Genomic DNA, 15,500 nt, shown 5'->3' with positions numbered 1-15,500 from the left:
AATTCAACACGTCCAAAATCAAATTTTCAGCGGGACACTGAGTCCTGAAATGACACCACCAACCGCCCAGAGGCCAGAAACCTAAGCATGTATTTTGACTTCTCCCTCTTATCTCCCATAAATAATTAACAACCACATCCTCTCTCCAGAAGGTCTTCCTGAAATCCCGTCTTTTCCATTTCAGAGCCCTAACCCAAGCTTTTGCTAGTGCTTCCCCCGTGACTGTGCCAACCCCATACGGACTGCGTGATCTCTCACTGCAGCCACAGTGAGTTTTCTAGAATACAAATGTGATCATGGGATTCCTCCACTTAAATCTTTCAATGGCTTTCCCTTGGCCTTAGATAAAATGACATGCCCCATGACAGGATTCTGTAAGGCTGATTCCTGCTCGGGGCGCCTGGGTGGCTCAGTGGGTTAAGCTGCTGCCTTCGGCTCAGGTCATGATCTCAGGGTCCTGGGATCGAGTCCCACATCGGGCTCTCTGCTCGGCAGGGAGCCTGCTTCCCTCTCTCTCTCTCTCTCTCTCTCTCTCTCTCTGCCTGCCTCTCTGCCTACTTGTGATCTCTCTCTGTCAAATAAATAAATAAAATCTTTAAAAAAAAAAAAAAAAGGCTGATTCCTGCTCTCCTGCCACACCGCCAGGCATCTGCACCGTCTTCTTATACTCCCTTGGTTGTACCCCCCAACCCCCAAACTCCATTATCCAAACAATACCCCTAACATGCTAAGCTTGTTCTCCACACCCGGAAGTGCTGCCTACAGCCTTCCTCCCCATCCTTCTTTCACCTAACTCCTACTCATCCTGAAGGTCCAGCCACAAAATCACTTCCTCTGGGAAGATGACCCAGACCTCCAGTCTGGATTAGACCCCCTCCTCTGACCTCCAGCAGCTCCCCATGCTTTCCATAGCTGACCCCCCCAGCTCCAAGGAATGACTGGCGTCCTTCACCGTACCTCAGATTTCACAACTGTCTTTCTCTACAAAGTCCTCAGTGCACTGCACAAAGCTGGGGAACAAATGAGGGGATATCTGTTAAGTGTCCTTTGTGAAATAATGATTTCTCCATGGGGAGAATGAGCTGTTCCATGTTTAGTGTCAGGAAACCAAAGAAAATATCAGTAAATGTCTGGACTTTGGCACACCAGAGAGAGAGCTTGAGTTTTCTGGAGGTTTGTGAAATGAAAGTGTGATGTCTAGGAGTCAAGAGACTGATTCTGGTTCCAGCATTACAAGCAGCCGTGACCATGGCCAAATTGGTCCATTTCTTAGTTTGGGATCTAAGGCCCACTCTGTCTTATGGTGTCTGTTGCACACACTCCCTGTCCAGACCCTCCACTTCCTCTGGGAGCTCTCCTAAGTAGCTTTTACACATACCACACACTTTCACCTGGGGCTTTGTTCAAAGAAGGCTGGAGAACTGATCTGCCATGGCAAGATGTCCCAAATTCTGGTCAACAAGATCAGATGTTAACTAGCACGGGGCCTGACAAAGTTAGTGCTCAGTAAGAGCTGTATTGTCACCATCGTTATCTACAAATAATGCCTCACGGGAAAGGTCTAAAGTCCTCAATGGACCTAACAGGCACATATATCTTAAGCCTTCGTGCCTAATACTAACTAATGTTAATTTAAAAATATTAATACTTAAGGTCTTGTATGTCCTGGCTTTAGCCTAGACTCTCTTCTGAGACCTGGCACTGAACACAGATAAACACCCCAAGCCAGGCATAGGGTGACAGGGAGACCAGAAAGGAGGGAAGGAAAGGAGGGAGGCCCAACATCCCTGATACCACATGAACCCTTCTGGGTACTAGAGTGTCTGGGCCCTTCCTTCACCCGAGCTGAGCTAGACCAGCTGGCTGAAGTAAGCACCTTCGGTCCCTATAAAAGCCAGGCCCAGGGCAACCCAGAAGAACACCAGACCCGAGGAGAACCACAGATTCATGTCAGACCCATGAGGTCTCTGAGGACCTGTACTTCATGTTCCCAAGACTGGGTCCATTCCAGGGAAGCAGGGTAGGGGGTCACCCAAGACCCCAGGCCACAGGATTTGCTACTGAAATGGAGTTGCTCCCAGCCCTGTGTGGCCCTGCTGCCCCCAGGCCAGAGCTCTCACTGGCTGGCCTCTCCCAGCCTCACCACCCACAGCCCCAGGCCTGGCAGCTGCCTCCCCTAAGCACACCTCCCACACAGCCTAGGCCTGCAGCTAGCAGAATGGAGGGTAAGCCAACACCAGCCCAGAGAAGGATGCCCACTCCTCCTACTTCCCCAAACCCTCCACAATGACCCCCGTGGGCCTGCCAGGACGAGAGCGGGAGGGGAAGACAGATGGCATAGTTAAGCCTGGGCCACGTGCCATGAACAGAGGAATAAAAATAATCCTCGGCTTGGCTTCCGGGGCCTGGCTTGGAGGCCTCTGGTTCTGCCCCTAGCCCCACCCAAAGCCCACCAGATGGCCCACCCAAAGCAAACTCCAGGCTCAAACAACATTCAGCTCTACCCTGGGGTCCCCAAATGCCAGTTACTCAGGAATTTTCAGAATAATTAGAACTTACAGGCTTTTATTAACATCTTTTTAATAAGAATAACGATAAACTCCTCAAAAACACTTTCAGGACAGGAAGGGAACCATGATCCCCAGGTTATAAAACAGAGAAACCAAGGCTCAGGGAGGGCAAATGACTTGCCCTGAGGAAGGAGCAGACCCAGACCTCATCCCCTCTAGTCCCGTCCCCTGCCTAGTCCAGAGTTGCATCGTCAAGACTTCCATGTCCTGCTCCCAAAGCCCACCCCTTCAGGACCCTTCCAGGGCCACCAGTGATCACCAAACCCGACCCTTTTCCCACGAGCCACAGAATCCCCAAGATGCAAGTCTGCACAGCACAGCGGCTGGTCTGTGTTCACCTGCTTCCCTCCACGGAGCTACCTGAGCACACGATTATTTCTCACACATCAGCACCTGCCCCAACTCTCCCCGCTCGATTTTGGGAATTTAGGTAGATGTTATCCCACTTTACATACGATCAGTTATCCCAGATTCCCTTTCCTCCATCAGGAATCTACCACTCATTTCCTTTTACCACAAAATCTTTGAACTTGTTGAGGTTCAACCCATGTTATAACCTCCTCCCTGTACTCCCGACCCCAAATCAGAAATTTTGGACTGAAACTCAAAAGGTTTCTCAGACTCGACTGGTGTCATCCGGTGTTAGGGAGAGATGGTTCAAAAGGGGCCTGACTCTCCTGCCCAATTATAGGTAGCAATGGTTCTCTCTGTCCCTCCAGTCCCAGCTCACATTCCAAGAGCTGTGGGATCCAAGTAAAGGTTCCAACTATATCAGGCTCCTCCTGACCTGTGATGCCTCAGCATCTGATGCTTCCCCCCTGGGGCCCTCAGAAAGAACAACCACCTTCATCCCAACAGCTCCTCAACTGGGAAGCTGGGAGGAAAGAGAAAACAGGATTTCCTTCCAGGGGATCCGTTCTAATCTTCCACTAGAGGAGTCTCAAAGGGATAAAGACAGAGGAGGCATGGGGAGTAACTAACGTAATTCAGGGTGGGAGCGGGTCCCCTTCTGCCTCAATCCTGGAACACGAGGTCCTTCCAGCTGGCAGACTTACCTGCAAGGCTTGGTAACCAAGACTGGAGGAGTTACGGCTCCGCACCCCAGGTGCTTTGCCCAATCCAGCAGAGCTGCGGCCACAGACCATCTCCACTGGATGGAAGGTGGCTCTCCGGTATCAACACATTATCGAGTGGAGACGCAAACGGCCCCTCCCATCATTACCTTAGCTTTCCTACTGGACTAGACATTGGAAACTGGGCCCAACCATATAAGTGCTGAAAGGTGCTGTGCACGCTGAAGCACAAGTACAGATCTCCGTGCAAACTCCCCGACTTGGGGCGCTGGGGTATCTCCAAGCCTTCACTGCCCTGACCTCATTTCTTAGTAAGAGCAGGAGGGAAAATCAGGAACCGTGGACCCCAGACTCATTCCCACTCTCCCCTCCAGCCCCCTTGGACTCGTCAGCAGCCCATGAAGCCTGAGTTTACATACACTGTTTTCCTGCTTAGGGTGGACCTCCTTCCCGACACCAGTCCATTAACAAACATCTGCGGGGGTGGGAGAACCGGGGGGAGGTCATTCAACCACGGGCTGAGCAAGGCCTGAGGATGTGCCGTATGACACGGTGACTAGAGCTGGTAACGCTGTACTGTGTAACTGAAAGCTACTGAGAGTAGAATTTAAATGTTCTCACAAAAAGAAAGACATGGGGGCACCTGGGTGGCTCAGTGGGTTAAAGCCTCTGCCTTCAGCTCAGGTCATGATCCCAGGGTCCTGGGATCGAGCCCCACATCGGGCTCTCTACTCAGCAGGGAGCCTGCTCCCCCCCTCTCTCTGCCTGCCTCTCTGCCTACCTGTGATCTCTGTCTGTCAAATAAATAAAATCTTGAAAAAAAGAAAAAAAAAAAAGATGTGAAAAGGCAGATGTGCTCATTAACTAGCTGGGGGGATCCTTTCACCATGTGTATGAGTACCAAATCACCACAATGCATACTGAAGATATCTTACGATTTTCATTTCATTTCATTGACCCCAGTAAAGCTGAAATTTAAAAAAAAAAAAAACTATACTTTAAAAAAAAAAACATCTGAGTAGCTATTCTTGGACTATACTCTGGGGAAAGGGGTTCGGGCCCTCAGGGGGGCTTAGACTTTAGATGGGGGACAGGAGGCTAAGTGCACAGTGTGAGTGGATCGCTGGATCAGGTACATGGCACGCAGCTCAAGCTGGGGTATACCTGTGCCCAGACAGGCTCCCTGGCCCGGGCCACAGAGGCCTTAGGTCTCTACCATGTACTGCCTGAACTGCTCACTGGGCCGCCGCAGAGCTCTCTGTCCTCCATCCTAAGCTGATGTCTTCTTGCCATCAATAGCCAGGGATGTCTGAGGATCAGGTCCAATTTACATCCCCCAAGGTGCCTGGAAGACTGGCTGCTTTGTTGTAAGGGAGAAGACCGGAACACAGAAAGAGGAAGAGAGGAGAACCCTCCTCCAGGCAAGGGCTGGGTCATGGGGTGGGGGAGAAGTCCCACCTCCCCAACACACAGTACCACCTCCTACCCCAGCACACGGCCCCTGTGTTCTGGGCAGATGACCTGCTAGACAAGTTCAGGGGGTCCAGCACTCATGGGAGGGAGGCCCAGCTGTCAAGGAAGTATCAGGACACTGAGGCACAGACACTCTGCTCACCAAAGAGAGAACTGTTCTCACATTAAGACGTAAGACTAGGAGGTACCATTTCACATACACACTTGGCACCTGGCGCTGGGCTGAGGCCCTGACAAGATCTCCACCACCCTCCCCACACTCATTGCAGATGATGACACTGGGGGTACCCCAGGTGCAGCGCCACGCCCAAGCTCCAAGTCCTGAAGGGGCGAGGTTCAGTCCCTTCCCCTCAGCAAGCCACCCTCGCCCACCACAGTGCTGCCTGGACCTCCTTGCCAACGGTTCTGTGGACCACAGAAACATAGCACAATGTCCACATTATTCTGTGGACAATCAGACCACAGCAGGGGGAAGTGGTCTGATTCCATAGCATGCAGGATTTCAGCTAAATGGGAAGGGTAACAGGGTTGGGTTCCAGCCCCAGGGCTGACCAGCGAAGGGGAGCTCGAGGCACACAGACGCCATTGCCCCCAGAGCCTCTGGCGAAGGTCCCAGCTGGGAGACATGGGCATCCCGAGGTTTGTGTGAATGAGGAAAACCCCAGAGGAGAAAGTTGCCCTCCAGCTTACAGTCCTGAGAGGTAAAACGACTTGCCAAAAGGCCCCACAGCTAGTTCAAATGGGCACCAGAACACAGCCTCAGCCCTGTACTTTTTTGCTCCACAACTGCAGCTGCCCCCGCCGTCGTCTGGATGCCTCTGGAAGAGAGAGCTGCTTCCCAGGAAGGAGCCTAGCAGGCAACCCACATATGTGGATAAGCAGGTCCCCCAGCCACGAAGACCCCTCCTGCCTATTTTCCTGCCTCAACCCATTACAGCTTTAGCCCTCGGAGTCTTCCATTCATTCACTCACAGCCGTCTACTGAGCACCTGCTGTATGCCAGGCATCAGGTACAAGGTCACAAATGACACAGTCCTGCCTCAGCACCCTTCAGCCTTGTGGGAGTGGGTGTCCAGCATTCCTCGAGAAGAGGCAAAGACAGTCTATCCTAGTTCACGGAACAGTCACAGATCCTGTGTGTACACACGGGCCAACTGACACTCAGAAGCCCGAGAGCCACACCTGCGGCGCTCCCGTGGTCACGCGCAGACACGCACACGCTGCCCCCCACAAGGGCGTGAGCGGCCGCAGCAGGCCCTCCCAGGACGTGGAGCAAGACTGCACTCTGCCTTCAGGCTCCCTTGCTCACACTATAAACAAGGGGCCTCTGCACCATCTCTTCCGTGCCACCTGGTTGGTACGTCTGTGCCGTCTGTGCTCTCTGTCCCGAAGGCGCGGTGGAAGACGGCCCCCAGGCGCAGGGGTGTGGCGCTGGCCCATGTCCCGAAGCGCAAGAAGGCCGTGGCATGCCCTCTGGAGACAGAGGAGCTCCAGCCCGCGTGTCTTACAGTGCCGTGGGCTGTGAGGTCAACATAATCCATCAGTAACATCTATGAAAGAAATGAGGTGTCTCTGAACAGAAACACTAAAACAGAGGTTGTGAATGAATCAGCTGAAAACTGTGCTAGAGGCTCCCAGGGACCTCACCCCCGTCCCCGAGGCACACGGTCTAGCGCCCACTCACCCAGGATGCTTGGCGACAGGACAGAACGGCACGAGTCTGAAGAATCAAGCACCTGGGAGGGTAACACATTCGACAATTGTCAATGAATACCTTGGGGGAGGGGCAGGATGTTCACAGACCCAGAGCTCAAGGCACTGGGAACACAACAGCTAACGGAGACAGAAATGTCAAAAGGTGGAACCAACCCAAACGGCCATCAACTGGTGAACGGGCACACAAAATCTGGCAAATGCACACAGTGGAATATTACTCAGCCTCAAAAAAAACGAATGAAGTTCTGACACATGCTGCAACACAGATGAACCTAGAAAACATTCCATTACGTGAAATAAGCCAATCACAAAATGACAATTATTTTATGCATCCAATTACTTCATGCTTTTTTTTTTTTTAAGCACACCAGGAGATAGAGGGGGGGAAAGATGTGGGCAGTGAAGGGGACTGAGGGACCTGGGCCCAAAACAGGAGACACAGGAAAATGACCTATTTATAGCTGAATATGAAAATGAAAAGAAATGAAAAGCCAAGAAAGCAGCATTTGGGTCACACGCAGCAAGTCCTCAGGGATGAGAGGAAAGAGGAAGCAAAGGAGAAAACACCCGGAGAAATGGACCGCCGTGGGCTGGGCTGAGCCTTGTACTCAGCTGTACAAAACTGGCCCCAGTGGGATTTCAGATGGCTGGCCAGGGCTTGCTGGAGGCCTGAAGAAATACATGTATATAACAAGTATACAGAACACATTTTTATTATAAAAAATAATAAAACCACACAAAGCCTAGCTGTCCCAATCCCACCTAGAACAGCCGCCCTAGCAGGGCCTCTTCCTCTGCTCACACACGAGGCTCCGGGGAAAGCACACCACGGCCCCGTCCACTGGGAAGAAGCTTTGGTCATGTGACCTGAAGGGCGCTCTACCTCTTAGCAGCTGTGTGGCTGGTCAGAAACGTGTCTAACCTCCCCCAAGCTTCTGATCTCTCACACCGGGAGAAGAAGACTGGCCTGCAGAGATGAAAGGCAGAGGCAAGACAGGTCAGAAACTCAGACCACAGCGCATAGGTCCGTACCACCCACCACCTCACTGACCCTGCAGGGTGAAGACACTTACCACAACTTGTTCTTGACAGGACAGTGGTGGGGAGGGGTAAGAGAAAAGGCAAAGGAGGACCCCACCACCCCACCAGCGTGTCATGAGGAACCCGCCACAGAGAGCCAACCTGCCAGGCCAGGAGAGGGGTGCTGTGGGGCAGAGGTGCCCGCCTGGGCTCAGGAGTCAGAGACCGGCTCAGATCCTGGCTGGGCCTCCAAATGGCCAATGTCCCTGGGCAAGCTATTGACCTCTCCAGGCCTGTCCCCGAAAATACATTCCAGAGGTAGTAATGCTATCTCCTCATGGGACTGTTGTGAGGACTCAGTTCAATCCTGTCTCCCACGTGCAGGCACAGCAGCTAGCTCTTGGGAGGGCTCCTCGAACATTCATGGTTTTTGGCAGAATGATGGAGGGGGCTAAAGGAGGAAGGGAGGATTCCCTCTGGGGAGCAGTGGAGAGGAAAGGGGCAGGAGGAAGGAGGGGCACAGAAGCGGGCGGTGGGAGGAGCCTGAGCAGGGAGGGGCAGTTGGTAACTCAGAGTTGAAGAGGATACAGATGGATATACAGCCCCGAGCCCTCCACACATTCCCCAGGACCCCCAACCCTGAGAGGGCAGCAGGGTAAATGAGGACAGGGATCCAGCTTCCCAGGAGCTAGACCTGGGCTCTGCCCCAGCCACCCTTTCCAAGCAGCCAGGGATGTGGGCGTCAGTGGACCCGGCCCTAATATATCCAGGAAGTGGGTCACAGCAGGTGGGTGTCCACCACCTCCTCTCACCACCCCACCCCAGGGCTGGCCCCAGAGCCACTCAAGGGGCCGAGGAAGTGGTGAAGGGGCTTTGGGCACGGTGCCTGCACAGAAGCCCCTGCAAACAGGGTCTCGAAGGAAGGCAAACCTGGCTCCAGGCTCAGCCTGGCCAAAGACTCACCTCCCCTGTGGGGACCTCAGTGCCCCCACTCACACAAAGAAAAGGTAGGAAAGTGGAGTATTGTTCAGAGATAAAAAGAAATGAGCTATCAAGTGTCTAAAAGACACGGAGAAATCTTACAGGGATCTCACTAAGTGCAAGCCAACCTGAAAGGCTGCCTACACGCTGTGTGACCACAACCACAGGACGTTCTGGAAAAGGCAGCAGCACAGACACAGTAGAAGATCACGGAGGGGTACATGGAGCGCGGGACTTTTAGGACAGTGAAACTGTTCAGTACAATACTGTAAGAGTGCACACATGACACGCGCATTTGTCAAACCCCACAGAACGCACACTTGAAGAGTGAACTCAAATGTAAACCGGGGACTCCAGTTACAAACCACAGATCTGTACTGGCTCACCAGCGTGGCTACAATGCTGAACCAGTACAAGACGTCAACAAGAGGAGTAAGCAAGCAGGGAGAAGGGAAGACCCTCCGTATTTCCTGTTCAGTTCTTCTGTAAACCCAACCCTGCTTTAAAAGTAATAATAATAATAATAATGATGATGATGACGATGATGATAATAAAGGCATGAGATGGGTGAGGATATTACTCAAAATACTCAAAATTACTCAAAAAGGATATTACTTTTTGTTTGTTTTTAAGATGGGGAGAGTGAGACTTGCACTTTTTTCTCCCTGGGGCCTTTCTTCCAGATTCCAAAATAAAGCAAAGGTCACGGAAGTTCTAGAGAGGCAAAAGTACTGAACCAAACTACTTGACTTCACTTTAAGTGCGCCTGTCCTGTGAAAATTCAGATCTCAAAGTAGATCCCAGAACTTGGGCGTCTTTGCCTAACGCGCCTTGCCACTGAGTCCCGTCCAACAGTGATGCCCCCCGGACGCTGCCTGAACTGATTACTCCCGGGAGCCCAGTGTGCTCTCAACAAAGACTTGCCTTCCCCAGCCCAGTCAGCAGCTCCCACAGACCCCTGACCATACCCCACCCTGCCAGGACCCAAGGGCGTGCCCACACTGGGCCCCCAAGCAGCATGAGGCACCGGGGAGGAGGGGCCTCTGGGAGCACACCATGTTCAGGCAGCGCCAGGCAGGAGCTCTCAGCTCTGGGGAACAGCCCCCAGGTCCAGAGCACCAGGGAGCTGCAGGGAACTACAGGGCTCCTGCAGGCCTCTCTCCACCCGCAGGCCTCAGTCGTCTCTGGAAAAGGCCTGCCTCTGGCAAGAATGGAGGCTCTAGCATGTGGACAGCTGCCAGGACACCGGCACAAGGAACAGGCTGGCCTGGACTTGGACAAGAGGCAGGACGCAGCACCTATTCTACCGTAGGTCACCTTTCATAGAAGGTTCCTCTGCCTTGGCGCCCCTCTGCCTGGACAGGGACAGAGACGCAGATTGCAATGCTCTGGAGATTCTAATGGCCCAGAACCCTCAGACCCTAGGCTGAGGTCACCAACACAGAGGACCCACCCTGACCCAGAAATCTCACCACATGGATTCTCTCTTGCACCAGCCACACGCCTACCCAGTGGCTTACTCTGAGGGCCCAATAATCACCCCATCTCCCATTCCAGAATGCACGGTCATCCAGTTTGGTAACGAGGCCTCGTGAATGGTCGGAACCAGGCTGGGCACAAGCATCTGTTGTTCTGGATGGGGCTGGCCCAGCTTGAGCCGGGGGCCATGAGCAGAAAACCAGGTACTTAGCAAAGCAAGAAACCACCTGTACCTCCTATTCGGAAGCATACTCGAGGGCAGGTGCTCAGCCAGGAAAAGAACTTCACAGAAGACCCTGTTCCCTCCTCCTCCCCTCTACTTTCACATAGGTCATTCCCCAGGTGTTCCCCACCCCTGGAAGAAAGGCCTAGGCTCAGGACACCAAACTCTTTCCTTGTCCTGAGTTCCCCCACACCCACTGTCTTCTTGTGGAGATTTCCTCCTTAAGTGAATTTTCTCCAAAAATGTGTAAATCACACGTCCAACAAGGGACTTGTATCCAGAATACTAAAGAACTCTCAAAATATAACCAACAAAAGAAAAAACAGGTGAAAGATTTAGATAGGCGTTTCAGCAAAGAAGTTGTAAAAATGGCAAATAAGCACACACATAAAAATGTTCAACTAAAACCACCATGAGATGCCACTACACCCCTACTAGAATGTCAAAGACAGAACCAAGAAGAAAGCGGGCGATACCAAGCGCTGCTGAAGATACAGAGCCCTCCTGCGCAGCTGGTAGAAATGCAGAGCGGTGCGCTTGCGCAGAAAGCTAGGCACGTACGTCTTAACCCACCATACATATACCACCATGTGACCCCACGATCCCACTCCTTGCTCTTTATCCAAGAGAAATGAAAGCCTGTATTCACACAGAAACCCATACAATGTTCACAGCAGCTTTATTCAAAATCAACAAAGGCTGGAGACAACCTAAAGGCCTTCCACAGTGATGGGGTAAGCACACGGCAGGATCTCTGCATGATGGACTACTATGCAGCAATAAAAAGGAACAAGCTACTCTTAATCTCAGGAAGCAAACTGAGGGCTGCTGGGGAGTGGCGGGGAGGGACGGGGTGGCTGGGTGATGGACATTGGGGAGGGTATATGCTATGCTATGGTGAGCGCTGGGAACTGTGTAACCCTGACGATTCACAGACCTGTATCCCTGAAGCAAATAACACATTACACGTTAATAAAAAAAAGGAACAAGATATTGATGCCCAGAACTGGATGAACCAAGGCTCCACGCTGAGTGAAACACGGAGACACCACAGCTACACACTGTATGAGTCCACCTGATATTCTTGAAAAGGCACAATGACAGGAGTGGACAGATCTGTGTTGTCAGGGGACGGGCATGGGGTGGGGACAGGGGGATGGGGACAGACGGACAGACAACAAAGGGGTGTCAGCATGAGGGACTCTTTGAGGGAGAGGGAGCCATTCTGTATCTTGACTGTGCTGGGGGATACCCAACACTTTGCATTTGTCAAAACCCATAGAACTGTACACCAGAAAGAGTAAATTTTGCTCTATGTGAACTTATCTATGTGATAAGTTTTTTAAAAAAGTCCTCCTCAATTTGCCCAGAGGACCTGGCTCAAATCTACTTCACTCTTAAAGCTTAGTTATCTCCCTTCCCCTAATTTTATGACCATGACTCTGAAATCACCATTTTTCTTATCTTCTCACCTGTATCTCTCTCTCTGTTTCGCCCCCTGCCACCTCTTGCTCCCGCTCACACACACTCGCTCTTGTGAGCGCACAGGCACATGCAGAGCTGTCGAAACCCTACCTATCCTTCAAAGCCAGCTCAAGTGTCTCCTCCTCTGAGAAGCCTTCCCTGACCCCTCCCAGCCCCATCAAATGAATCGCTTTTTCCAGACATCCCCTCAGCACTAGTTCGGGCGTCTAACCGGCCCTTCTTTACTCTCGCAGGTCTTCAGTGTCTGCTACTCAGACTGTCTCCCCTGCTGGACTGCAAGCCCCTGGAGGACAGGGACCAGGTCTTCTGTTCCACATTTCTACCGCTGCCACCTGGCACAGTGCCAGGCACACAGTGGGTGCTCTGTGACCCCTGTGGAGTGGCTGAGGGCAGGTGCAGGCGGAGGGGGCCGATGCCAACATAGGCATGCTGGCAGTGCCGGGGCTGGCAGAGCTCTGAGGAGGGTATCGGAAGCCACTGATAGAGCTCTGCTTCCTCTCTTGCATAAGCAGCACGACTATTGCTTAAACCTCCAAGTGCTGGAAGTGACCTCACCCCCATTCCAACATGACGTCATGCAGTTTACAATGGAGCATTTCGGAGGATGCTTTTGACTCTTCCGTGCCACACAGCACAGTTCCAAGCCTTAAGCAGGACACACCTGTTGCTGGATTGGAACCTGTCTTATCATAGGGATGCTGACATTTCTTCTCATTTCCAGAAGGCGGGCCTCCTTTTCAGCAACAGTAGATTAGGTCCATCTGATCTGAAGGCAATTTCATTACATAGAACTACCGGCTTAGAGGCATGGCCTACCTAACACAGGGAAACTCCAGGACTGGGTTCTTCCCAGCATATCCCTGGCCTCTTCCTCTTACAAACTTAGCCCGTCAAGAGTTTAAGTACCATTTATGGGTCATTTATTTGATGGACACTTACATAGATAGTGTTTAGTATGTGCCAGGTAAAAAACTAAGCTTATCACAAATATTAACTAATTTAATCTTCACATTAACCATATGAAGTTGGTTCCATAATAATACTGGCAGAGGGGGAGAGTAAGACACAGTGTGGTTAGAGAACTTGCCCAAGGCCACATAGCTTGATAACTGGCAGAAAAGGGATTCAAACCCAGGCAGGCTGGCTGTAAATCTGTACTGCCCAAACACTAGTCACCACCCACATGTGGCCACTGAGCCCTTGAAAACCAGCTGGTCCAAACTGAGATATGTTGTTAAGTGGCAAACGCACACTCGATTCCCAACACTTTGTACGAAAAAAATACAAACTCTCTCATTAATTTTTTTTTACTATCAATAGCATATTTAAACAATAATATTTAAGATAGTTGTTTGATATGTTATCAAAACTCATATTACCAATTTCTTTTTTTTTTTAAGATTTTCTTTATTTAGTTGACAGAGAGAGAGAGAGAGCACTAGCAGGGGGAGCAGCAGGCAAAGGGAGAAGCAGGACTCCATCCCAGGACCCTGGGATCATGACCTGAGCTGAGGGCAGATGCTTAACAGGCTGAGCCACCCAGGCATCCCTTCTTATTACATTTTTTAATTTTTTTTCAAGTGTGGAACCCACTTATTTTTAATAGTGGGGAGCATTTTTTTTAAGATTTTATTTATTTACTTATCAGAGAGAGTGTGAGTGAGCACAAGCATGGGGAGCAGCAGAGGGAGAGGGAGAAGCAGGCTCTCTGCTGAGCAGGGGCTTGATCCTAGGACCTTGAGATCATGACCTGCCAAAGGCAGTTGCTTAAATGACTGAAGCACCCAGGTGTCCCTCCTTTTACTTCTTAAAAGTGGCTCCTAGAGAACTTAAAACTACTTATCTGGCTTACATTATATTTCTTTTTTCCTTTTTTAAAAGATTTTATTTATTTGAGAGAGAGAGAGAGAGATCACAAGTAGGCAGAGAGGCAGGCAGAGGTGGGGAGGGGAAGCAGACTCCCCGCTGAGCAGAGAGCCCGATGCAGGGCTCAATCCTAGGACCCTGGGATCATGACCTGAGCCAAAGGCAGAGGCTTAACCCACTGAGCCACCCAAGCGCCCCTTTTTTCCTTTTTTTGAAGATTTTATTTATTCATTTGAGACAGATAAAGCATGAGCAGGGGGAGAGGCAGTGGGAGAGGGAGAAGCAGAAACCCCACTAAACCAGCAGTCCGACTCGGGACTCGATCCCAAGACCTGGAGATCATGACCAGAGCCAAAGCAGATGCTCAACCTTCCAAGCCATCCAGGCGCCCCTACACTATATTTCTATTAGGCAGTATGGCTCTGGAGTGTGTGCTTGTGGCCACTACCCACCTTCCCCTGTCCCAGCCTCACACCTGCTCATTCAGCTGGTGCGTGATGGGAGCCAGGCAGGAGCTCCCAAAGCTCCCCACGCTGTCTCCTCCAACTCCTCAGACACGGCCACTACCCACCCCACAGTCTCTCAGCCTGGCCTCCAGCTCCAGAGAGTTTATCTTTACCTCCACCCAGCAGGAATCCCAGAAGCACAAGGTGGGAAAATCCCTCCCTCACAGCCTAGGGCAAGCCCCACCTGCTGTCCAGGGCTATGTGGAGGCAGCAGAAGCCCTAGAGGCACCATTTCCCACTCACTAGGGAAACCTCTCCTCCAAAGCAGCTCCAGCAAGCTCTATGTGTATCATCCTGCATCATGAATTCCCATGTGGGCCATGCAGTGCCACGGAGTGAAATGGACTTCAGGTCATACAGACCAGAACAGCCTTGCTGCAAAGAGGGCCTTCCCTCTGGCCCTGAGATATGACAGCACCCTGAGGGCAGGACAGGTTCCACCTCCCCATCCCCCCTCTACTAAGACACTGACAGTAACCACAAGCTCAGTACTTAACAGGTCAGGTTGTACTAACCCCAAAACCAGACGTGGCTCCCAATGTGGCCAGAGCACCCCAGAGCTTCCCGGACTAGGGTTCTTGACACAGACCCCGCCACCCCACTAGCCCACACAGGCTCCAGGTTTAACAGGGCAGTGGGAAGAGTCAGTTTGACCTGGGTTCAAACTCCAACCCCAGAATTAATCTCTGTGTAATTTTCCTCCTCTTCTGTAGAGGTTAAAAAACAAAACAAAATCAAACCAGCAAACCCTATCTCACAGGGCTGCCATGAAAATTAAACACAGTGATACAGGCAGAAATGTCTAGAACTGGCACCTGATAGGCACTTAATAAATGCTCGTTTCCCTTTCCCTTCCTTCATCAGCCAAAGTCCCAAGTTTTTCTCCCCCAAGAATTGATAGCAAGTTCCTATTCTGTACATACTTAAATGCAGGATTTTATATTTAAATCTTTTTTAGTTCATCTCGAGAGAACTATACAGATTTAACATTACTCAATGTCAAGTAATTTTTTAATGGCTAAAAATTGAACACAACTTACAAAAACATGTGATATGGGATGCCTGGATGGTTCAGTCGGTTAAGCGTCCACCTTTGGCTCAGATCATG

General features: G+C 51.3%; 1 protein-coding gene across 6 annotated transcripts in view; it reads right to left on the bottom strand.

The window, feature by feature from the left end:
* Nucleotides 1-15,500, bottom strand: part of TEAD4 (TEA domain transcription factor 4) — a 65,413-nt gene that overhangs the window by 43,748 nt on the left and 6,165 nt on the right. The window contains exon 1 of one of the 6 annotated variants that reach the window (XM_047742983.1): nt 395-423. The exons of the other annotated variants lie outside the window; for them this stretch is intronic. The gene's annotated coding sequence lies outside the window, so the exon portion shown is untranslated. Of the gene's footprint in view, nt 1-394; nt 424-15,500 lie in introns of those variants that run through there. 6 annotated transcript variants of the gene reach the window in all.

This window comes from Lutra lutra, chromosome 8 (genome assembly GCF_902655055.1).
Source record: "Lutra lutra chromosome 8, mLutLut1.2, whole genome shotgun sequence".
NCBI lineage: Eukaryota > Metazoa > Chordata > Mammalia > Carnivora > Mustelidae > Lutra > Lutra lutra.
The sequence above is the reverse complement of the archived record's forward strand: the minus strand, read 5'-3'. Positions and strand labels throughout refer to the sequence as shown.